Source organism: Protopterus annectens, chromosome 5.part0 (assembly GCF_019279795.1).
Source record: "Protopterus annectens isolate FY-2018-M chromosome 5.part0, PAN1.0, whole genome shotgun sequence".
Lineage (NCBI taxonomy): Eukaryota > Metazoa > Chordata > Ceratodontiformes > Protopteridae > Protopterus > Protopterus annectens.
Window position 1 is genome coordinate 1,131,933,272 of NC_056735.1, and position 26,397 is coordinate 1,131,959,668.

General features: G+C 38.6%; 1 protein-coding gene and 1 non-coding gene across 4 annotated transcripts in view; one reads left to right on the forward strand and one right to left on the reverse strand.

Moving 5' to 3' along the window:
* Positions 1-26,397, forward strand: part of LOC122801553 (LIM and senescent cell antigen-like-containing domain protein 1) — a 1,529,428-nt gene that overhangs the window by 267,363 nt on the left and 1,235,668 nt on the right. Inside the window, exon 1 of one of the 3 annotated variants that reach the window (XM_044070991.1) lies at positions 4,705-4,802. The exons of the other annotated variants lie outside the window; for them this stretch is intronic. The gene's annotated coding sequence lies outside the window, so the exon portion shown is untranslated. Of the gene's footprint in view, positions 1-4,704; positions 4,803-26,397 lie in introns of those variants that run through there. 3 annotated transcript variants of the gene reach the window in all.
* Positions 8,606-8,677, reverse strand: TRNAM-CAU. Its single transcript has one exon. It is a non-coding gene; the product is annotated as a tRNA-Met (tRNA).

Genomic DNA, 26,397 nt, shown 5'->3' on the forward strand with positions numbered 1-26,397 from the left:
GTTGTCTAGACTATAGGTACAGCCAAAGCCACTACACCATGGAAACAACAATGCTGGGATTAGTTATTTTTCCTATCCAGACCCTACCCTTTGAGATTGACTACATTGGCAGCTCTGTAAATGCATGTCCAAGGCAAATTTAATTTGTGCCTTTTTTCATAATGTGTTTTGATACCTTTTTTGACTTACTGGAATGACTAGCATCTAATTGTCTGTTTTGTATTATTTTCCCATTGCATTTATTTTATCTTTAATTTTTTTTTTTTAATTTTGTAACGTGCCTAGTCAAATAGTCACATAGATAAAGTTGATTGACAGTATTCCATGCTGAGTTACCAGATCTGCCTACTTAGCTTTTAGGTTTTGGTGGATGGAATGGGCTTCCTATGACACTAGGTGGAAGAGGTTCTGTAGCTGGGCAGAGATGTTCTTTTCCTCCTCAGTTTGTAAATTTAAAAATCTGCATGGCTAATATCAGGAATTTTGTTGGTGTAGTCTAGCTTTATTCCTTGATTAAGGTACATCTTTAAATCCTTTCATATTGGCATTATTTTAAGGAAGCAGGATGCCGACCTAGCGCAGAATGGTAAAACAATTTCTGAAAGGGGGTCTTCCTCTTTGAACCCAAACTTCATTATCAAAACTTGCAAATTCAGGTTAATGTATGTGCAGACTAAGAATAACTCTTCCAGGGGGGATTCATATCTTAAGGCCAGCACTAGAGTTGTACTTGCTCATTGTGAGTACATCTTCAATAAAGAAATATACTTTTGATCTGGTTGTGTTCATATGCCCTGCAGTAATAAACTTTGATGGCTGTGCCATGAGTTGTGGCATCAGGTTGTGGAACACCTGACCTACTTACTGTATGAAGCACATTTAATACAAAAGTGGGTTTAGTAGCCTTTGTACTTGGGTTCTTGTAACTCATTTAAAAACTTTTCAAATTTGTAAGTCATTAAGAAGCAGTTACTGAGCTTTTAACCTACGGCTCTCGCACAAAGGACAATACTACGTTTGCTGTTACTGTAAAGGGATCCAACACCACCCCACAATAACTAAATAGCATGTATTACTTCAGTCATAACCTTCAGTTTAGGTCAGGACATAGTGCATGAAACTGTTTATAAATTGTACCAAGGTGGAGAGCTTTATGGCGGTGGCAGTCTAGGAGTACTCTGTTAAAACAACTGTTTTGCTTCAAGTTTTGCCTTGGATGGTATACATTAAAGTGAAGCAAATATTGTCTTGTTAGTGCCCATGGTGTAGCAAAAAAGATATCTTTGGAGCATTGCAAATTTTTTGTACTTAAATCTGATGCATTTTTTTTTCTGGGGTTCTAAGGCCTGCTTGCCTTCATTGAAACTGGGTCGGGTTTAACATTGTCCTTTTAAACCAGTGGTGTACAACCTTTTTTGGGGAGGGCCACTATATGAATTCTTAATGCATCCGCAGGCCACCTCAAAACATAGTAAGTTGTTATGATTTCTGACGGGCCAGGTAGTGTCAAAAAAAAAAGTCTTTTCACACTAAGTGAAGATAAAAAAAAAAATGTCTCTAATGCGGAACATCGCAGTTCTGCATTAAACACAAGTAGCTCTGTGTTTGGCGATTTTTGATTGGCCCGTATGCTGTTATACGAGCCAATCAAAAAATCGCACAGTGGACCCTCTTCTTTTCAATGCGGAACATCAGGCAGTTCTGCATTAAACAGAAGTAGCTCCATTTGCGATTTTTTTTTTTTTTTTTTTTTTTTTTTTTTTTTATTAGCTCATATGCCAGCATACGGGCCAATCAAAAAAACAAAAAACAAAGAGGAGACTGTTTTGCCAGGATTTGAACCAGGATCGAGCTGCTGATCCTGGGACAGTCCTGCTCAGATAGGGACATCTGGCAACCCTGGGTACAGGTGACTGGCATTTTTACTTAAGACAGCAGTCGTGAAATTGCCCGTTTTCTACATCAACTTTGCATTTAACTTTATTCTGGCTTGCAGCCATGACTTATTACAAACTCTTGCAGAAAGTTACTACTGTTTACAGACTATAAGTTATAAACAAAAAAGAATAGTTAGTTCCGTGGCAAAAATTAGACGTGTGCGCAACTGCAGTCAATTAGGTAAATAAGCTAGATGTTGACTTTCAGTCGAATCATAAACTGAGTTAGTAGAAAGTAAATTTAGTACAAGTTCTTGGTATATGTTAAGCTGATTGCACATTTTTGCTGCTAGTATGCCATTTCCATCAGGGTTGATAGCCAGCACTCCGTTTACAAAGTTCTTCCCAAAGTTTGCATATGGACTTTGATAACCCTTACATTTGTTCATTCTGCTTATGGGACATGCACACACAATTTGCAGACATATGTTTCTGCTGTTAGTGTTGACCGTTTTAGAAGATAAACATTTTACCTGGTAGCTTGGATTGAGTTACATACATCCATTATTGAGTATCACTGAATCCTGGCAAAAATCTGAGGAAACAGATCCCCAATCTGTGCTTTAGTTGTAACAAGTTCCCCAAAGGCTGGCAACAGGAGACAAAATAGAAAATGGAGTATTGCTGTTTGTCAAAACAAAAGCATCAGGTTCATGCTTATTGCATGTTCTCCAAATTTAATTGCTGTGAGCCACTTGCTGGTGTGTGAGTACCTCCTATGTAGCACACTCAGGGAAGCCTACTTTATCAGTAACTGTCAGCAACCCTGTCTCTCTATACATTGTCAACTCACTCGCATTCTGCCTGTCCACTGTGATAAAATTGTAGATGTAGAGGGCTACTCCAGCCAACACATGCACACACAAAACTAACCACCAACAGATCCCAGAAGATGAGAGAACTGTTGGTGAAAGGATTCATGTACCAAAGACATTAGTTTGTTCATTCAGAGAGGCATTGTTAAAGACCTTGGAAGGAAAGACTTTGAACTGACTATTGTGTATAGTCCTACTGAAGACCTTTTCTTTGAGGTTTGTGGATTTAAAAAAGGCAATTTGAAAATGCCATCCCTAAAACCTGTATTACCACCTGCAAGTGTTACAGCCAACAAAGCAGCCAATGAGTTAAACTGGTTTTCTGTGGTAAAGACTTTTCTGTTAAGTCATTGTTTAATTTCAACCTGTTGTCACCTTTTGGCTGCTGTTTTGGCAAAGTAATCCTAAATTTGTATTTATCCAAATAGTCACTGTTTTTTAAAATGCTTTAGTATGCCACTGCTTGAAAATATCCCGTTATACACACACACACACACACACACACACACACACACACACACGTATGTATGCATATGTATATATGGGTCTACCTGATAACGTCGAAATTCCACTTTACCAAACTTCAAAATCACGGAATGACTCCGCCGAACACTTGCTCTATCGAATGGTCATAGTACAGGAATTTTACTCCGGGAAAGGTGACAGTTGGCCTCCATTTCAAAATAAACACTCCGAAGCATATCAAACCCACCTAAGTGGGGGGGGTTTCAAACCCCCCCCCCCAACTAAATATACTATCAACGAGATCGCACTATAGTGGGTAAAAGGGCAAATTTCCCTATGGTGGCCAACCACCTCTTTTCCTAGAGTAAAATTCCAGTAATGTGACCATTTGATAAAGTAAGTGTTCGGCGAAGTGGAATTTCGACGAGATCAGGTAGACCCATATATATATATATATATATATATATATATATATATATAATATATATAAAATTTATATATGTATATATAATGTATATATGTGTGTGTGTGTGTGTGTGTATATATATATATATATATATATATATATATATATATATATATATATATATATATATATATAAAATGTGTGTGAAATATATATATATATATATATATATATATATATATATATATATATATATATATATATATATAAATACACACACGTATATATGTTTGCACGTACGTGTATGTATATTCTGTATAATGATAGCAATCACTGAATAACTGAAACTTCAATGTTGCTAACACGGGCACAATAACATAAATAAATACACATCGATACACGTCTGTGCATGCTAACAGGCTATTGTTTGTACCATGGAAGTTTTAAAACAGCTGTTCCCCTTGCTAATTTGTCCTAACTCAGAGATTGCAATCCCTGGGCATATTTCCCAATGCCAAGAAGTATATGATCTTGCAAAACTCTCAGCCTTCTGTTTTATTGACCAAAGTGCATCAACAAAACAGAGATCAATTTAAACTACAGTCAACTGTCTCAACATAACGCTGCATACACATGCCCATAGCCTGACATTGTTTTGCTAGTACTGTCAGGCAAAAAACACATACTCGAGCAGGCACATCATTTCTTTTGTCAAAACTAATTAATTTACTGACACTTTCAGTTGAGGTATGTTTTTTAAAAAAGCACTGTGTATGTTAAACAGGCTACACTTTAGTTAACCTCTTTTTGTATTTTTTTAATGAGTGTACTGATCTAAGATTATATTTCAAATGTATGCATGCGTTAAAAACTTTCTGTTCTTTTCTGGAATGCAGCATGTTTGGGCACATTCTTCATCTTGATAAACTTGGAGAGACAATGTTCAGCCCTTTAGATGTTAACTAATACCCTTATGGTTAACGTATAATATGATCGCTGCAAAACTAGTACATGTGACCAAAGAAGGCAGAAGATCCACAGCTAATAACAGGTCAACTTTAAGGATTTTCTCTTAAACAGTGCATCCGGTTTTTGAATGTTGTTAGCAGAGTTTGCCTAACTCTTGAAACTGTTCTGCTCTTGGCGTTTTGCTGACATTGCCTTTGCCAGAGCCTTGGGGTAGGTGAGAAATCTAGTCTTGCTAATGTAAATGGAATTTTTTTTTAACATGAATGATATTTTGAGTCCTCATTATTACTGTGTAAATTGTGTGTGTTGGTTTAGAAACAAAGTCTTTTGTATAATGAATATTAATAAATGGTAACCATTTGTAAGTAAGATTTCCTTTCTTGCCGCAAAATTGTTTTCAAGTTAACTGCACAGATTTAAGCAGTAAATCATGACTGTGCTTGAGTAACCCTTGATTTACCCATCCATGCTTTTCTCTGCTGTGTCCCCATATTTTTTCTCCCATCTTGTCCATCCCCTCACTTAATTTTTGTTGTGCGATGACTGTAGACTGAATATATATATATATATATATATATATATATATATATCACTTCATTCTGATGGCTTTTTTGTCTTCCAGCATGTACTTTTCTGGTGCTTTCACCTTTTCTTCATAGTTCAGTTTCCTTCCCTCAGATTTGTTTAATAGCCATTCCCTGCACATTGCCCAACAGTTTAACATCCTTTTCTTTCTAAGGCTTCTAGAACTGTACTGCTACTTGTAAACATATAGCATATTTATGATTTTATGTGTTACATGTTTATTTTTTGGGGGAAGGGGTGAGAAAATAGGCAGGTTTTTGTTGTGATTGGAATCTAAAGACATTTGCAGTAGGGATGATGATGAATTCAAATAAAAGTAAGCAAAACATAAGTTGACTTTTTATTTTTTTTTCTGAGTTACCACAATGATTGGGTCTACTACTTCCATACACACTGTTCCAGTAGTAAATGCTCCTTCTGATAGGGTGTACACCTCTTTTTTTTCTGAACAGGTCACATAAAATGTTCACAAGTAAAAGCTATGATGATTATCTTTTCATGTTTGGATCCCCCCAACACAAATGCTTTGGCAGACCTGATCAATGAGTGTGTAATTGTGATCCGGTGAGTCACTCTGATAGGATGACTGCATCCCAAACCTGAAATGTAGCCACTTTCTAACTTTAATACCCACATTAATATAGCTCAGCTTTTTGCTTGCAGACCCGTACTGTGTCACTTCCTCCCTGGTAAGGCACATTCATAATTATTAAGTGTTCAAGCACATGTAATAACAAATGCCTTCATTCACTGCTTTCTTCCCCAACCCCTAAAGATCGCCACATGACTATGTAGATCTGTGATGTTTGTGATCAAAATGAAGCACATAATTGCCATAATAATACATTTCAATTTGTGGTTCTCAGGCATAGGCATTGTCACACTCTGACAAGCCAAGACAAAGGTAATATAACAGTGGTCAAGGAAATGTAATTGTACCTTACATACAAACAAAGCCTGCTTCCCTACCTTTTAAAGTACGACCCTGTACCTGTGTACTATGTATGTATTCTACCTATGTTCCAAATTTCAGCTGTACACCACAAATCTATTAATTACCTTTATTTTTAAATTAATAATTTTTTGTTTGTTCTCTCCACTGTAACTGTTGATGTGCCGCATACCACTGTAAAAACATGCCTTTTGTAATTTGTGTGTATACTGATCATGTCTAAATAACTAAATGTATCTGTAATTTTTCTTTGTGGAGCTTTTCTCCCCGGGCCTCTGCTGAAAAAGGGCCTTTTCGGTTCAGTCAGACACCCCCGGTTAACAAATGTAAAATAAAATAAATAAAATAATGGCCAAAGCAATGCATTTCAACATGTTGCTCTCAGATGCATGTTCTATTCCTTCCTGACAGTCCACAGTGTTGACTGGTTAATGCTGATCAAGTAACTGTTCTTTGCTTTTATATACTGCTTTCAGACCTCCCCAGACCAACAATAGTTATGTTCTGTGTGTCTCCGCTTGTTACCCCTGGGTGCTTGAGCTGCCTCTCCTTCACAAACCATTTTGGTGACCATTTAACATGCCTCCGTTAAATTTAATGCTGCTTGCCTTTATGCAGATCCTTCCTACACACACACACACACACACACACATAAAGATTGCCACCTTTTGACTACGTAGACCTGTTCTGGTTCATTGTTGCTGTCAAATACATGCCGTGCCCCTGCCTAATAGGATGATATAATTTCTCTTTCAGGTCTTGTTATTGACTGCCCACTTGTCATAAAAAGTTATTGATTGTGACTGGTACTGCTAAATAGGGATCACACCTCCATATACTTTTGAAAAGGGTTACAGTTTGAGGAGGCAATCCCTTTTCGGTTACAGTAGATAATGCATTATTCCTGGCCACATTATGTGCAGCACACTGTGTAGTAATTTTATTTATGTGGGTCTGGTGATCATGGTGGCCACTATCTTCACCACTACTTTCCCCAAGTAAGTGTAATCCCTGAGCTGATTGATGTATGTTTTTTTTTTCTGTTTTGTTTTGTTTTTGACGGGGGGGGGGGGGGGGCTTGTTCCTTTCCTGGAGTTTTTTCTCTTCCTTAGAAGAGAACATCTCTGTGACCGGAAATAAAGCATTTGCTCCCAGTTGCAACCTGTATTTAATTTACTGTATATTGCTGTGTAAGCCATGACATTGGTTGCTTTTGAGCAGACAGCATAGTCTGTTTGTGGCCCCTCCTTCATGTGCACAACTTTGCGTATTTGCACAGAATCTTATTTGCTGTTTGCCCATTGTATGGGATTTAAAGAACAGTTCCTGCCAGGTATCAAAATTTTCTATTCACAAAGTGCTGTTGATTTCTTTAATTCAGTGTTAGATTGCCACAAAGAAAAAATATTTAAGTCCCCCCCCCCCCCGTTTGTTTCTTTTCTTATTTATATTCTACAGACTCTTTGCTAACCATTTTAGCTGTCTGTACTGTCTCGGTTTACTTTTGTTTGTTGTTTTTGTGTCTATTTGCTTGCCTCACAAGGAGAATTTTGGGTTGAGGCAGTTAATGCTGAGGGAAGAGGGCAGTTACATAGGGTGTGGTCTAATTCTCAAGTACAAACATGAGTTTGTCCCCCTTCCCCAGAAGTGGGGTGACCCTGGAGGATGATTTAATAGTAAGGGGTGGATGGGAAGAATATCTGCACAGCAGAGGGTGGTAGAGAGACACTGCAAGAACCCCAAGGTGTACCACTTTGGGAAGGAATAGATGACAGTGTTGCATCCAAGACCGTTTCAAATGTAAGAAAATTTAATTAGACCACTGGATCTAGATACAGAAAAGACCCGTAAAAGTTTTATTAAGAGCTTGAAACTCAGAACAGAGTTCTGAGAATGATGCCAACTCAGTCTAAAGTGTTAGTTCTCTGTCTCAGGTGATCTTGGCTGTAGCAGTCAGTGATTTGACACTTTTTTTTTTTTTTTAAACCCCTTTCTTAAATTATCACTTAAGACAGAAGCAAAACTACATTAACAGGAAAGAAAACAAACCATTGTAACATTTTTCCATTTAAATACAATGGACATCTGATATATTTTCTTGGCTACTATCATCAGTCTAACATTACATAAAATCTTGAATTCCTGTATTCCCTTAAACCTAACTCCTCCTGGCATTATTATGCATGTGTTGTCCACATATTTTCCATTTACTTCTATGTATTTGTTCCTTCCCTTTTCTAAAAACTCCTCTTTCAGTTTTTTTATTTCTTTTATAATAATCAATACCTCAAAAACAGTTGGAGCAGGCTTCGATTTCCATTTTATATAGGTTCATAGATTAGTACTAAGCTAACTGCCCTTGTGAGCCATTTTAAGCCTAGCCAATTGTCCCTTGTGAGACTCAAACCCTGCACCTTGTGTTTGTAAGGCAAACACTTTAACCATTAGGCCACCCTCCCAACCCAACAAGAATTCCTAGCAGAGGATGGCTTCGATCCATCGACCTCTGGGTTATGGGCCCAGCACGCTTCCGCTGCGCCACTCTGCTCTAGTAATTGCTTTTTTGACAGCCAACAGAAGTAAACTTAATAAGGCCTTACTATATCTAGGCAATTCAGATCCTCTATCCCAGCTCAAAAGAATAATTTCCTTACTTACCCAGTATTTCTGAAAGAGTACCATTTTGGGGATTGTTAGTGTGCTAACTCATTACACTCCCAAAACATGTTCCCAGTTACATCTTTGTTCTCTATCACACCTCCAACATTTACTATGTACCTGAGGAAAAATTCTTTGAAGTCTGCTGGGTGTAAGAATTCCTATGCAAACACTTCCAAGCAAAGATCCTAAACCTGCTGGACTTGGTTGCATAATTGGGAGCCATACATATGTCTTCCCATTTTTTTTCTTGTAAATTACTTTTCCAATCTCTCTTCCCAATCCTTTTTTTTTTTTTTAAACTTCCTTTGATTCTTATAGTTATTATGCAGTATTTTATTTGTCCTACTAATTATGCCTTTTTTAACAGCTGCTTCTGTACTAGATTCAGCTAAAAACTCCAACAGAGCAGGTCTTTCACTTAAAATTCTCCTATTGCTTTCTGTTTGCCTGTACTCTGAGATCAAATCCTTATACAGAAGGCAGTCTCTAGCCTGCAATCCAAATGTCTTCTTGTTCTCATCTCACTCTATATAACCTTTCCTGCTTGAGTTTATTTGCTCCCAATATCCTGGTTCCTTTGCCAGTTTTTTCCAGTAAATTCCAGTCCTTATACTTACTTGCAGTCATCCCTTTTGGCAAAACCCCCCATATATATATATATATATATATATATATATACATGTATATATATATATATATATATGTATATATATATATATATATGTATATATATATATATGTATATGTGTATATATATATATATATATATATATATATATATATATATATATATGTATGTATATGTATATATATATATGTATATATATATATATATATATATATATATATATATATATATATATATATATATAATATACTAGCTGTACCCGGCCACACATTGCTGTGGCTCAGTCTGGTTAAATGGAAAAGAAAGAAAAGAGAAAGCGCACGTTTCTAATATGTTTAATTTCACAATGCTTGTGGGTATACACTATTTTTTTGTTGTTCCATTGTCTGTGCAGATATAGAGATCGTCTGGTTTGCCGACTGCAGAACACACAACATATAATTGTCCATGTGAGAAGCAATCCGTGTGTAGATATAAACCACACAATTCTAAAGATTGGCCCTGAGCTTTGTTGATGGTGATTGCAAACGCCAATCAAATTGGGAATTCCAATCTCTTAAATTGAAATGGCATATCCGTTGGAATCATAGGAATGCGAGGAATGAGGACATCTTCACCTTTGAAAGGTCCTGTCAAGATTGTTGCTTTTATGACGTTGCTCATTAATTTTTTTTACTGCAAGGCGCGTGCCGTTGCAAAGCTTTGGCTGGTTGATATTTCGTAACATAATTAGCACGCCGATTTTCAATTGCAGTACGTGCGGTGGCATCCCTGGCAGATCGAGTGAATTCAAAAATTCTGTTGGATAATTAACCGCTTCATCTGCTTCCACAACTGTGTCGACGGACTTGTATGCGACTGTCTCGCTTTGGATGTTAGACTGAATAATATTGTTAAGTTCGTAGACGTCTTTGTTCTTGGCCGCAAGAATAGCTCGTTCAGTCAGCCAGTCGTGATTCTTATAATTGGTTTGAATATTGGGAAATACTTTTTCAACCAATTCTTCTTTTGACGTCACTAAATTGCAGAAGTTATGAGGCAATGAAATTCGTCCGGAGGTCAGATCAACCGGCACCTTTCTGTTCCCAATTTCCAGCAATTGATGTGAGAATATCTCGGCTGATGGATCGTTTTGCAGCTGGACACATATATTTGTAGTTCATTTTAATGTCTTTACGTGTCGCCACAAAGTAGAGTATTTCAGGCAAGCATTTGTTTTGTCCGCTGGTGTCGATCGAGGAAGTACAGGTAATGTTTGCCTGAAATCTCCTGCAAGCAATATTAATGCGTTCCCAAATGGTCTGATGTTTCCACGCAAATCTTGCAATGATCAATCAAGAGCCTCAAGCAATCTTTTGTGCGCCATTGTGCATTCATCCCAAACAATAAGTTTGCATTTCTGCAATACTTTTCCCATGCCAGATGCTTTGGAAATGTTGCACGTGGGAGTTTCAATGAATTGCATGTTCAATGGCGATTTCAAAGCGGAATGAGCAGTTCTTCCACCTGGTAGCAATGTTGCAGCTATTCCGGACGACGCAAGAGCTAAGGCTGTGCCATTTTGGGATCGAATTGCTGCCAGAATCAATGTACTTAGGAACGTTTTACCAGTTTCTCCTGGCACATCTAAGAAGAAGATTTCTCCAACCCCGTTATTGACTGTTTTCATTATTTGATCATAAATGCCTTTTTGCTCAAGCATTATCTTAGTAATATTTGATTGCACATATGACAAAAGAATCACCAGTGTTGTAATTTTGTTCACGACGCAATTCTACATCAAACAAAGTAGCAGCAGGTCGATTCGGTGATGGCATTCCCAGTTGAGTGAGAACTTTGTTCGCGATTTCTAAGCAGAAATCTTCAATCATCATCAATGCTTCGTTGTAGATTTCTGCTGTGAAATCCATGTTCATATTTGAATTTTCCTTGCGTATTCGATGGAAAATATCTTCAGCCATGTGCGGTTTATATTTCTCCCATAACTCTGTTGGAGATGGAGAGCAGGTGGTCAAAATGATTGCGAACAATGCACGAATTTGATTTGGATGTGACGTATTGCGCGCGTCATTAATGCATACATCCCAGTGTCAGTCGTTCTCCAATAAATTCAGAGCTTGACATGCACTGCGGAAAGTGTCATGTGTAACGCCATTGACAATTCTCAATTGCTGGAAAGACGTTGGACCGGGCACATTTACCAACAGCATGCGAAGAAAGAAGCATTCATGATTGGGATGCACGGTGTACAGTCTGCCTATCGTAGTTTCTTTAAATATGCCAGGTTGTCCGTCGACTCGCTCTCCTCGTTTGCGTCGTTCAAATGATTTTCTACTCGCATTCCATGTGTAATACGTAGGCACTTCCGAATACAGCAATGTTTTCGCAAACATGTCAATTTGACATAACGTGAAGAAAGCAGTTAACGTTGTAGCCGGTGGATTACGGGCTATTTCTTGCACATTTGCAGCTGTGAAATAAACGCATTGTCCATTTTGTAGATGTACTGCTAAGTGAACAACAGCTGGACTTCGTTCATGTATGGGAAATAAAATAATTTGCCATACAGTTTCATTGCTGCTTATGTATCTTCCAGCCTGATACTGTGCGATTTCATCGATATGTATGACCGCATTCCTATCACTTCTTTCTGGTTGCATGCCAAAAACTGCAATGTCGCTGCCTTTATTCACGTACTTACAAATGTATTTGATCGATTTAACGGAGTTACAGTATTCCATGCTTATGTGTGCTTTGTATGTTTTTGATAGCAAAGACGAATATGGAACAACCCACCAGTTATCTACTTCGATGTCACCATTTCGCATTTGTACGGTTGCTAATTTACCGCCATCTTCTGCTGATCTTCTTCTGTATAAAGGATATACATAGTTTCCTGTAACTGTGTTGGATACTAATGCCCGAGGATATCGCTTAGAGCATTTTCCGTCTATCATGCATGGTGAATTTGGATTCAGTGTACCACAAGGTCCATGTATCATATTTTTCGTCACAACTTCATGCAAATCCTTATCGACGTTGGTATTGGGTATTTCAGCGCATATTACATCGTCGATTTCGTTTGAAGTGATTTTGTTATAGAGCTAGATTGGTATATGTGCGTGTGGCAGTCCTCTCTTTTGCCATTCCACTGAGTACATCCAGCAGCGCACAGAGCCAAACACTTCATGTTTTACCATGAAATCCATCCGCGATTTCAGCTTCTGTCTGAAAACACGTGCTGTGATGTCATGCCTACCCACCGGCGATTGCCCAGGAAGTAAGAGCTGTTGTATATCGTCCCAAGCTGGATTGCATGTGAATGTAATGAATAGTTCTGGACGCCCGTAGTGACGAACATATGCAATTGCATCTTGAGTGTACTCATGCATATGACGTGGACTGCCTGTATATGAAGATGGCAAAATCGTTAGTTTTCCAACGTTAGTTGTATTACCGTCATTTACAACTGCATCTCGCAAATGAACGTATTCTTCAGAGCGAAGCTTGGTCTGATTCAAACGGATGAATATCAAACGTTCTGTTTTGATTTTTGCATACATATCTATGATGTATTGATGAAACAATTGACGGCATTTCAAAATGTGATTGTCTTCATTCTCTCGAATCAATCGGTATGAATAATAGTTCATTGCGCTGCATTTCATATTTGTTTCTTCGCCACTGACTGGATTTATCATCTTAACGTTGAAGTGATATCCATCGGCACCATCCCAAAAAATGATTGGATATTGCAGGGCATCGTAGCATTGAGTTTCTGCAACTGTTGTCAATTAATCGTTTTTCCAATGAAGAACAATATCTCTAGGTTGGAATTGATCTCCGACTATAATAATTGCCACTTCATCTATAGTTGGAGCATTGAATCTTCGCACATGTTCTCCAGCAGGCGTTTTTTCAGCAGGAATAACAATCTTGTGTGTATCAGATGGCATCATGTCAACTGCTGTTTTGAACAAACGCACTAAATTGTTTTTTCGTGAAGAAGCTCTTGCAGTTGGGAAACGATGGACCTTGTATGCCGGTAGAAATTCCGCAGCGTGCATTCAATTCATCATTGCCATCACCGATGAAATACATTTGTAGGAATTTGTGTTGACCATCTGGGAACGGAAGCAGGGAGCCGGCTTTATGATAAATTTGTCCTTTCACTTTGAAAGTTGGCATGAATTGAGCTGTTAAGATTTCTGCACCAAACGACGTCATTTGGAAGCATGAGTTGTATTTCCTGATGTTAGATAGGAAATGCTTTGATTCGGCGGTATATCCGGCAAGCAAAGTTTTTAATGGCTCTGGCGGTTCTCCAAGTTGAGGCAATTTAATTTTTCCGGCGGCGCAACACCTTCCTTTCATTTCTCCATTAAATTTCAGAGCCTTGCAATAAGGACACACTTCAGTAATAGTACCGATGAGAAGGCTCAAACTGTCATCATCAGCTGGGTTGTACCGGAGATGCAAGGCGATTGTAATCGCATGATTGCTGAGCACGGAGTCGTGTTTGGCGCTGATCTGCTGTTTCTCGTTGATGGCTTTCAGCCACTCTCGGCATGTCGCATTTCTCGTTGACGTCTTTCAGCCACTCTCAGCCTGTCGCGTTCATTCTGTTGAGAATGAAGCAGATCTGAAGCTGCAGAACGTGATCGCCATGCTCGCAACCATGCATCCTCAAGTCTGGCTGCACGTCGCTCTGCTGCTTCCTCGGCACGTATTTGAGCCATTCTTTGTTTCGCTCGTTCGCTGATTCCCGTTCTTCCTCAGTTTGATTTGCAATTACTCGTTGCACTGCTTCCGCTCCGCGAGTACAACGACCTAAGTTTGATATTTGGATGAACTAAAGCAGATCGATTGCACTGAAAAAGAAAGAAAGTTATAACAAAAACATATAAAATTGCATATTTGTATACAAATATATAGAATCCATAGTAGGTATATAAAAATACGCTTGTATTCGAATGCAACGTGTGACATCTATATAATAGTAGGTATATATAAACACGCATGTATTTGAATGCAACATTGTGTGAAAATTTCAAAGCAATCGGTGAAGAACTTTCGGAGATTTAAGATTTTGAACAAACTAACATTTACATTTTTATTTATATAGATATAAAATGAGCCTTAATGGTCTAGTTCTAAAATGTTGTTTGTCTTTCAGCTTTTCCCGGTTAGGGGGTCACCACAGCGGAACTCCGGTCTGCTAATGATTGGCAGTTGTTTTTTATGGTGTTGAGTTGCCAGCCCGATGCACAACCTTCAATGAAGGCACGAGCATTCAACGCATGTCTTTCGAATGCCCACTCGACCGCGGGGAGGACATGCAGACTCCACACACAAGGCACTCCCAACCCAAGCCGAGAATCGAACAGGAGAAACTCTTGCTGTGAGGCAACAACGCTACCACTGCACCTGCACCACCGCGGAATACATCAGGTAAACCTAAACCATCTTGTTCTATTGGAAGGATGAGCTTAATCCACTTAACTCTTGCTGTCTTTCCCTCTCAGGTAAATTCCTTCAATTCATTATTTATTATTGTTCACAACACCTCCTCTGGTTGATTAAAAAAAATGCCTGACCCATTTGTAAAACTAAAAAGAATAAAACATTGTCACTGCTTGTATATATATATATATATATATATATATATATATATATATATATATATATATATATATATATATATCCATCCATAAACAAGAGCTTCCAGTTTCTATTACTTTTTGTTTAGTTTCTTCCCAAATATCCTTGGCTATCATAACAGAAGCCTACTCCTAAATACTTTATCTTATAATGTCCCCATAAATGTGTATTGCTGAACCAATTTGTCTGTGGTTACATAATTTACAGCTATAGCCTTTGTTTTATCCTCATTAATTTTTATAATCCAAAAAGACTTGAAATTGTCTCAAAATGTTCCCCAGCACTGAGATGTCCTTTTTTTCGATTTATCAGGTACAAAATAATGCCATCTGCAAATAAAACCAACTTTTCCGGATTACCATACCAAATATATCCTTGTATTTCTGATTCCCTTATTTTCTTTGCCAGTGGCTCTAAATGTAAAGCAAATAAAGGGGAAAGAGGACACTCCTGCCTAGTTCTGTTCAAACACGGTTTATCTGAGAGGAACCCTCCCACTTTAATTATTGCCTCTGATCCTTCATACATCCTAATTAACCTTAATATTGCATCAGGGAATGCAAATGCTTCCAGTGCCCTACTCATAAAATCCCAGATTAGTCTGTCATATGCTTTCTTCGCATCAAGTCCCAACATCAACAGAGGTATGCTGTTACATTCTACTTCCTTCTAGATCATCATTGCTCTGTTAATATTGTCAAGTGTTTGCCTTCCCTCCACAAAACCACACTTATCCATATTTTTCACTGTTGGCAACATCTTTGCCATTTTTTTAGTTAATATAGACATGAACACTTTTTATAATTGTGGTTTTAAAACTTGAAATGGGTCTATATGAAGCTGGGTCTGCAGGGTCTTTGCCATCTTTAGGTAACACAGCCAACACAGCATTCTTCCAAGATGTTGATACGTCCCCTCCTTTTAAAATACTGTTAAACAAAATCTTCCAGATCTTTGTCACTTTCTTCCCTCCTAATTTCCAAACTTCCACAGGAATACCATCTCTTCCAGGAGAATTTCCTGAAGATTTATTGCACATCACTGTTTTATCTCATCACCTCCTTTCTTAACTGATGGTTGTTGAGCCTTGTCGACCTCTAACCTTGGCATAATTATGTCTTCCAAAAATATATTAATTTGTGCACTTTCTCTATTTCCACATTTCTCTGTTTTATACAAATTTTCTTTACATGATCTCTGGTTGTTTTTCTTGTTAAATGTTCCCTTAGTCTGGTGACAACCCTTTCACTGTTCTGTTGCCTCGGTCATTGTGCTAAAAGATTTTGTGCTCTGGAGTTATGAGAAAATAGTTGCTTAACTGCAATCTTTCTAAACTCATGAATATTATACTCCCTTATTTTCTCTTAACCACTCTACATTTGCTCCTCCTCTTGTTCTGCAAGATTCCCCTTATTCAGCAGTACTTTTAAACTTTGTCAGCCACTCTACCCATTTACTTCTTAATCATATCTCTTTCTCTTTTAATTCAACCCTATTTTTAAACTCCATTTTCATTTTACCCCCACTCACTAACTATAACTTCTGAAGATATTTCTATCTTCCTTAATAACTCTTGAATAATTTCCATTAGCCATTCCGTAAATTCCTTTCTTTTTAACAGGTAGGTAGGAAAGTGCCAGCGCCTTATTTTAACTTATTTACTGTCGCTCATTCATTTCTAATACGCATAACAAGAAGGCTTGGGGTTTTGTTTAGATGCTTTAATACATAGAAACGCATCAGAATGGATAGCAGCTTCATTCAGTACAAACAAACTAGTTAATAGACAGACCTTGCATACATACATACATGCTTCCATCTCAACAGCCAACTACAAAGTGGCTGTCAGACTTGCACATGATCAGTATTTGTACACTTGTACAAGCCCTTGGATAGCTTCTTAAAGGTATAAACACACATTGAGCTACATCCTTAAAAAAGATTGTCCTTTGGGGGGGGGGACGACAATATTGGAGTCAGGCATGCATTACTATATACATTAGAAACAAAACACAATGTTCATGTCCAAGTTGCTTTATATCTGTTGCAGGGTTTAGAGATTCAACCATATCTCATAACTTAACAGTTGAGACCAAATACAGAGGCAGTCTGTATTTCTGTGCGTTTATATGGGCTAATATATCCGACAAATCTCAATGGCCTTATTCAAAGTTAAATCACTGTCACGAAGCAAAATCATTCTCACAGCATCATCTTTTATCCCACACACAAGTCTGTCTTTTATCAACTCATCCTTTAAGTCACCAAATCTGCACGTTTTAGCTTTATTTCTCAGGTCAGTTATATATCCTGCAAAACTTTCACCAGGGTTTTTGATCCCTTGTGTAAATTAAGTGCCTTTCCATTGTAACATTTATCTGTGGGGGGGGTTACACATTAAATGTACGTTTTAAGCATTCTGGGCCCTCCCTTGACTCAGTATAGATAGCAGGTTCATACACAAGCGTTCCCTTTCTGTAGCTTCTGACCCAGCTAAGTTAAATAGAATAAATGCCTTTGTATAGTCATCTTTATCAGAAAATGCAGCCTGTATGAAAATGTTGTACTGCTCAAACACATCTCTAGTTTTTAGCAATATTACTGTCAAGCACAAGTGTACTGGGTTTTCAAAATCAGTCTGCCATGCCCACGAAGTATACACAAACACACTGGAAATAAGGCCCTTCCAATTATATACAAGCAAACAGTTCTGTGAGCTTGTAATAGCATTCAAATGCACAATAAACTCTTTGAAGCACTGTACTTATTGAAATATGCTCTGTAATGGCTGTACTTGTGAAATATGCCTTGTAATCTCTGTACTTTTGTGAAATAGTTTTACTGTAATGCTATGCAAACATACAAACACTTTATACACTTCTGATTATTCGGATATCTTTGCTTAATATGAAAAATACATGCTTTGTGAAAATGCGGTAGTTTCCACTTATTTTATTCGTTTTATGCAATTCAGACTTTATTTCAAACAGTTTCCATTGTAATTCGAATATTTTTATCAGTATCATACATATTGGTTTATCTGAATATTATATAGAATGTTCTGTATACCTCGTTTCATATTATGCAAAAAAGAAATGGTGATGAACAAGTTTTAATATTTGAAATTAGTTTCTGATCTGTTTTGCAAAGTTTACACACTTTAAGGATGATCTGCTCATCGTTCCACCAGCCCTAAGAAAGTGCCTCTAGTCATTTTAGCCAAGCCGCATCTAACTTCATGCCCTTCGGATATGCCATATCTGACTCTATGTCCTTTAGGCATCCCACTTCTGACACCATGTCGCTTGTTCATCTCTAACACATATAACAAGAAGGCTTGGAGTTTCATTTAGATGCTTTAATACATAGAAACACATCAGGATGGATAGCAACATCATTAAATATGAACAAACTAGCTAACAGACAGGCCTTGTATACATACATGCTTACATCTCAACAGCCAACTCAAAAATGGCAGTCAGACTTGCATGTGCTCAATATTTGTACACTTGTACAAGCCCTTGGATAGCTTCTTTAAGGTATATACACACATACTGATTTACAGTTACATTGCCTTTTTATCTTGGTACGTGGTCAGAAATAGTTATTGGATGTGTGCTAAAGCTTTCACTTAAATGTGCATGTTCCTGTGAAATATAATTTCTATCTAGTCCATCCGAATTATTGAACCTTGGGGAATAATATGTGCATTCTATCAGAGTTCCTGCTACTGAGTTCACATCTTCCGTACCAAATATTTTTAAAAATTTCTTCAGAAATCTACCCTCTTTTGTTACCTTGCCCCATCTAGGTCCCCTGATGCATTCTCACTATTGCAAATCAAATTCCATTCCCTATCTATACATAATATTCCCTTCTGAACACTGATTATTTCTCCCAAAATTTATTTAAGCTCCATAGTAGCGCTTTTTGGTGGACTATAAATACATGCCACTGTAATCGTCCTCCATTGCCAATAGCCCCTTACTACCACAAATCTACCATTTTAACTTTTTCCTCCTCTTTTACTATCAGAACCCCTCTAGCACTAGTATAATTGCTCCCCTTTTCCTCTTTCCTTGATACTCTGCTGACTTTCCATTCTCTTTGTAAAATTCACATGCTCATTTCATTCCAAGTGTGACTACTGCAACATTGCTGTTTGCACTCTGCATTTCTTAATGTAATTCAGTACTCTTACCTTTTTATCTATACATGTCAGGCCATTCACATTCCAGGATAATATGGACAGCATAGCCATCATGGTAACTCTATTGTTCCCACATGTTATGTAAGACAGTTTTTTTGAATGTGTATTTCCAGCTTTTGTGATACATGGATACACTAATGTTTGGGAGGCTGATCTTTTGAACCTATGTCACATTTTTCAAGACTTTTTGTTTTAATGAAAACCCTCAAATTAAAAAAATAAATACAAAGCATCCTCATCCCCTACCAACTTGGAACAAACACACAAAAGTATGTACATTTTCAAAACATGAAGTTTAACCCACCAGAAGAGAACTGTTGCCCCAAATTGATGGCTGCACCCACTGACATTATCTAGCCTAACGTTAAGGTTACCCATGCTAAAGTGCATGGTACAGCCTGTGCTCCCACTTACACTGATCTTTTATTCTCTCTCTACCCTCCCAGATATTAAAAATGGCTTGTATGCTTTCAGAAAGCATTCATTTTTGGCCCTAAGAAAAAGTGTACTAACCGTCTTTAAATAAAACTAAGTTGTACACTGTTCAATTAACTGCATTAAGGTTGTTACCTCTTATTAACTTCCCATCATTTCAAAATCCTTTTTTCACTGAACTGCTTGCCATTCTACCTTTAATTTTATATTTCCCTCAGCAAAGAACACTCAGAATTCTCAAGATTAGCTGCTTGTACCTGCAGACAGCTCGTCCCTGTGGAAATGTATTCAGCAGTGAGTCTTTGTATATTTCACTCAGAAAAGAATTCACAGCTGTCCTCAGCTGCTGACATATTGATTCCCCTGAATATCTGCCAGTAGAAAGCAAACAAGCCAATGTCTTTGCAGTTGTAGAAGCCATTTTAATGTATTTCATCATTTGGTCTTATTTTTGAAGCCTGCATGCTTACAAAAACACTTGCAGCTTAACCCAAAGGTAGTAATCTACACATTCATCTGTGTAAAATAGAGTAAGTAAATATTCTAATTCCACTTATTAATAATATAATCAGTGCACTTTTACATCCTACCTCCACCCCAGCAGCCCAAGATCACAGCATATGAACAATTAAACTTGCTTTTGTCTACCCCTTTTTTGTCTTCTTATACTGTAAAGCCTACATGTCTTATGACTAAATTATTTTACATTTGTTTACTGAGAAAGTCCAACTGAACACCGGTTCTTTTTCAGTGGAGGCCTGGGGAGAAAAGCTCCAAAATACAGTATAGCAGTACAAAAATACAGAAGAACTGCAAAAAAAATATAAAAATATAGTGCAGCAAAAATACAGAAATAAAAAGATTAGACAACACTATACAATGGTTGTCAAACTACTGAAGATGACATACTTGTATGGTTAGTAAAATTTATAGGAACTTTACACCTTACACATATTACATAATGTTAGTGTGCATACAGTGCCATAGTGGGCATACATTCCATTTGTCTACAGAAAGAGGGCAATATGACCTGTATGAAGGTTATTCCTGTGGTAATATCAGAACCAAAACTACCCAGGACAGGTGCAAGAGCAGAGCCAGGGTTCGGTTAGGTGTGACTTCAGAAGTTTTTTTGAATTGAACTATAGAGCAGTTGGAGGTTATTGAGGTTGGCAGTTTAATCCATATTTGGGAACGAAATTTGAGAAGAACGATTCTCTGACTGAGTTGTTAGCTTTGGAAATTTCAAGAAGTAGTTTGTTGCTGCGACATAGAGTATGATTGAGTATGATTGTATAAGATTTTGTAGAGCAGGTGTTTTTTCAGGTTGATGCAGGATTTTATTGGCAAAGGTTAGTTGATTATACGGGTCTACTTTATTAACTCGAACATTCAAAAGTTCGAATGCATAAAGATCGACACATGCATCGAACTCTTAAACGTTCGAAAGTTAATAAAGAAAAGAAAAATATATAAAAAAAAAAGATGTAGGAAGGCGGGAAGCCCCCCTGCACTCCCCACACCCCCTGCTGCTTAAATATACCAACTCCGAGATCACACTACATTGAAGCAAACAGAGATCTCCACCTATGGAGATTTCCGTTTACATTTTTCGACGGCTTGCACTTTTTATGCATATGGTTCGATCCATATGTATTTGCAGTTTTACGCTTTCGCGTAAATAAAGTAGACCTGATTATACAATAATAGTTGTGATAGTTCTAGCCAGTGTAGTAGTTTAAGTGATGTGCTTTATAGGGGCATCGGTGGCAAACCTGGCAATTTTATTATAGCAGGATTCAAGTTTAGCTAGATCAATTTTTCTGAGGTTGGTTAGAATTGGAGAGGCATAAAGGAGTGATGACAAGAGGTGGGTGTGAGTAATGGTAGCTTTTGTGTTTCCGGTCAGGAATTGTTTATTTCTGTAGAGACTACCTAGTTTCTTGTATAGTTTCTTAATAGTTTGGGAGATGTGTATATCAAATTTCAAATTGTCTATTTCTACACCTGGAAGTTTAGTGTGCCTTACTGGTGTGATGGAGGTGGTTTTTTTTAGATGTGATATTGAATGACCGGTATGATGATGGAGTGCTAGTTGGATAAAAAAGGAGCATGATTTTGCTGAGGTTTAGAATGAATTGGGTGTTGGTAAACCATCTTTTGGCAGTTAGAAAAGAATCTTAGGTTACGGTTTGGAGGTCTTGAAGGGAGGATGCTGTGCATATTAGTGTGGAGTCATCTGCATATTGTATAACTGTTGTGTGAGGAGTAGCGGTGTGGAGTTTATTGGTGAATAAAGAGAAAAATAGACATCCAAGGATGGAACCTTGGGGGAACTCCTAGCGTTACTGAAAGAAGGTGGGAAAAATCATTTTGCCATTAAACAGCCTGTTGACGTCCTGATAGGTAGCTTTTAAGCCAGGTAATAGAGGGAATACTGAAGTTTAGGGTGGCAAGGATGTTTATCAGTTGGTTGTGATTTACCATGTCGAAGGCTTTAGAAAGGTCCAAGACGATGGCAGATACAAATTTACCATTATTTCTATAGTATTTTGCTGTGTTAGTGAAGGACATTAGGGCTGTGGTAGTACTGTGATAAGGCCAAAAGCCATGCTGAGTGTTTGAGAGTAATTTCTGTGTATGAAGATAATACATCAATTGTGTATGAACTATTTTCTCTAAGATTTTAGATAGGTGTGGCAGAATGGCAACTGGGTGATAGTTGGTCAGTTTGGTGGAATTACAGAGACTGGTTGTAATATAAAGGAGTTGGTACTATTTTGTGGTGTGAGTGGCTTGGTGGTGAGGGTGTTCTGTGAATTTGAGATGGCTAGGATAGTTTTGGTGACGTATTTGTTGAAGTGAGTTGCTATGTTATCAGAGTTACTGGTAGTTGTCAGTGTGGGTGGGGTTACTTTACTTTAATATATTTAACACATACTTTAATATATTTAACGGGGTCTATATTAGATCACCGAACACTTAAAGCGAATGATGATTATCGACCCTATGTAAGCAAAAGCTTATGTCAAAGTGTCAGAACAGTGAAAAGCGCTGTTCCAAAAAAAAAAAATTTCAAACATTACATTAAGTGGGGGGCCCCCACACCCCCCCACACTTAAATATACCAATTCCGAAACTGCACTATAGTGCCGAAAACAGCAAAGTACCGAAGCAGCCAAGTGAATTCTTTCCCAGGGAAAGAATTTGCTTAACAGACGCTTAGATATTTTGCATTTTCAGCCTTTTATGTTCGACCAAGACACATTTGAAAGAATGCGTCTTCGGTCTTATAATATAGACCCTATTTAACACATACAGTAGTCACTGAAGACCCCCCCCCCCCACATTTAAAATACATCTGACTATAAACTACACAAAACTGTTTTACTATATATAGCATGCAATTTATATCATGAAGTGTTTTATATAAATACTAATAACAAAATTCTTTCATGTACAGTTGATTTCCCACTTTGTTTCCGGGAGGAGTCCGACTGGGCCAGAAGTCCATTTTCAGCGGAGGCCCTGGGAGAAAAGCTCCACATAGAATCAGAGACGTATTATTACATTACATTAGTAGACAGACAGCAGTTTTACATATCTGTATTGTTGCATTACATTAGTAATCAGAACAGTTTTACATTAAAATCATACAATATTCATTGATACAGTACATACATTAGTATTCAGATGTACAATTTCACGTAAAATCCCACATTTGATTTAATTACAGCATTCAATCTTCTTGGGTACACATCTGCCTTGGGTGCAATGCAGTGGTGCAGCGGTTAACGTTGTTGCCTCACAGCAAGAGGTTCTCTGGTTTGATTATTGCTGGGGGTGCCTTCTGTGCGGAGTTTGCATGTTATACCTGCGTTCGTGTGGATTTCCTCCGGATACTCCGGTTTCCTCCCACTTTCTAAAGTCATGCGTCTGGAGCATTTCTCCCCAGGTCTCTGCTGAAAATAGGCTGTGTCCTAGTCAGACTTTCTCGGTCAACAAATGTTAAATAAATTAAAATAAATAAATAGTATTATAGCTTATACTTGTTAGGAATTATTGTGTGAATAGTCTCACATGAGGCTCACATTTAAGAACACAGATACCCTTATTGTCTTAATGTAACACATCAAGTAGTAGGTATTGTAGATAGTGAAGTTAGAACTCAGGATGTTTGTAGAGTATGATTTAAAGATCATAAAGTATAAGTTAGGAACAGAGATGTAGTGTAAGAAAAAGGGATGTTTTGGGGGGGGGGGTTCAGTTTAGATCAGCCTGGTAAAGAGCAGGAGCATAGCCAGTTGTTTCTTGGGTGACTCTTTTTAGTACGTTTTTGAAAATGTTTTATTAGGTGTGTTTAGAATGTTTTGAGTGAGTTTCCAAAGCTATTCATAGGTTCATAGATTAGTACTAGACTAACTGCCTTCATGGGCCATTTTAAGCCTAGCCAGTTACCCCATGTGAGAATCAAACCCTGCACCTTGTGTTTGTAAGGTAAACACCTTAACCATTTTGCCAACCTCCCACCCAGTTGTTTCATTTGTTCGATTTTGTTAACGTTCATCTAAATGGCTAGTTAAAGCTTGTATTTTTCCAGCCTTTTGTTGCTTGAATTGATATATTCCATTAATGTTTATTTTATTTTAATCACCTCTGTGTATATTTGATGTATTTTTTTTTCTCTAAATTACTGGAAGCCATCTCTTGAACCAAAGCTGTAGCTTGAGCTGTTTTTTTGCTGAACAGCTGCAGAATCTTGACCTAGACAGTATCTTGTCTTCACATTTTTCTGGTTGATTTTTCAGGGCTTCAGCACTGCGTCAGGGTCATTTCTCCCTTCCCAGGTGGACCTGGCCACCGGGGATGGGTGAGGGGCTTCATGCAGTCCATTGGCCTTCCAAGCATTAGAGAGGACCTTCTCCAGTTTGGTAGTTACCTGTCCTTCTTCTCAAGGTCCGCCCCAGCCTTTCTCAAGATTGGGTCAGCCCTCTCACGAGTACCTTCAGACAGGCACTGCCCCACTTGGGGTACCCATCTCTTCCTAGTCCTTCCATGAACCCACCATGGAGGAGCCCCCTCAGAAGAGATTGTGTAAGAGGAGGCACTTGGACTCCCCCAGAGAGTCCCTCACTGAAGACACGTATTTTGAGGAGGGAGACTGGTTCCCCCAGACTTCCACCTGAGGAGGTTTCCTTCAGGGGCATCCTGGAAGTCCTCAAACAGAGAGGCGGATGGTCTTCCCACACCCCATCTTCGGAGGAGTCAGTGTTCCTGAAGGCATTCAGGACAGGTCCATCTACTTCCTGCCCCCCCCCCCCCATTGACGAGCTTGTGGACCTCATCACCAGCAGGGCTTGGAAGGAGCTGGGCATGGTGGAACCTCTGCCCAAAAAAGTGGATAAGTTCCTCAGTACCCCTCTGGACAGGTCTTTTTGGAGCAAATGTGTCCCTGTCGATGCCATTGTGGTGGCCACTGCTACCAAGAAGGAGCTAGCTGAGCAGAGCTCCTCAGTCCATCCCCCAAACAGGGAGGCCTGGATGATTGACCGTTTTGGAAAGCATGTGTCTGCCTCTGCTTCCTTTGGTCTGAGAGCAGCCAATTACTTGGCTCACTTTACCTGGCTTCAGAGGGATTTGGTTTTGGAGCTTGCCACTTCTCTGACAGAGTTCTTGCCTCCAGAGAGCTTCAGGCAAGTCTCTCCGAGGCTGTTCACTCTCACTTCCTTAGCAAATGCCTCAGTGAGGCTGATCTCCAATACTGTAGAGGCCACCTCATGAGCAGCAGGCACAGGCATCGCTATCAGGTGGCATGCCTGGCTTCACCTTTGCGGGTTCATAGAACCCTTTAAGGCATCCTTTACTAACGCCCCTTTGCCAGCTCCACTTTGTTGGAACCATCTGTTAAAGATACTTTAACTCGCAGTGAGCAGGAGGTCAAGACTCTCTTTCTGCAGTAGAGATCAGGTTTTCTACTCCCCAGAGGTCCTTTTCTAAGACCCAGAGAGGAAGTAAGAAGCTTTGTTTCCAGAGGACTCAGTCTTCCTTTCAGGAAGCTCCACAGGAATCCTCTTCCACAGGCCAGGACAGAGGATTCAATGGTAGACTCTGCCCTAGGGGCAGAGGGGGGGTCTGCAAAATCAGGGCTCCCATGAACCCTTCTTGGAGAAGTCCTTCCAGCGCTCCTGATGCACTGCCCGACTTTCTGTCTGAATCATCTCTCCCTTCACCCACTAACCTGGACAAGTGTCACTTCCAATCAGTGGGTGCTAAAAAGTCATTTCAAGGGGTCACTTTATTCCCTTCTCCAACTCTAAGATTTCTCCCAGACATACCACCCCACCAAAAGGAGTTGGCCTATCTCAAGGTGCAAGACCTCCTTCAAAAAAGAGCCATTCTACAGGTCCTGACAGGACGAGGGTCCGGAACTTACTCTCACTTCTTTTTGAAAAAAAAAAAACTTGGGACCTTGCAGACTATTCTGGACCTCAGTGAACTAAACCTTTCTGTCTAGAAGTCCAAGTTCCAGATGGTCACTGTACAGCCCTTTCTGCCTCTCTTGTGGGTGTTTACTGAATGTATGGCAGTGGTGGCGACTCCTCTCCAGTTGCAAGGTTTCCAGGCTTTTCTGTACCTGGATGATTGACTTCTTATGGCTCTCATGAAGCATTGA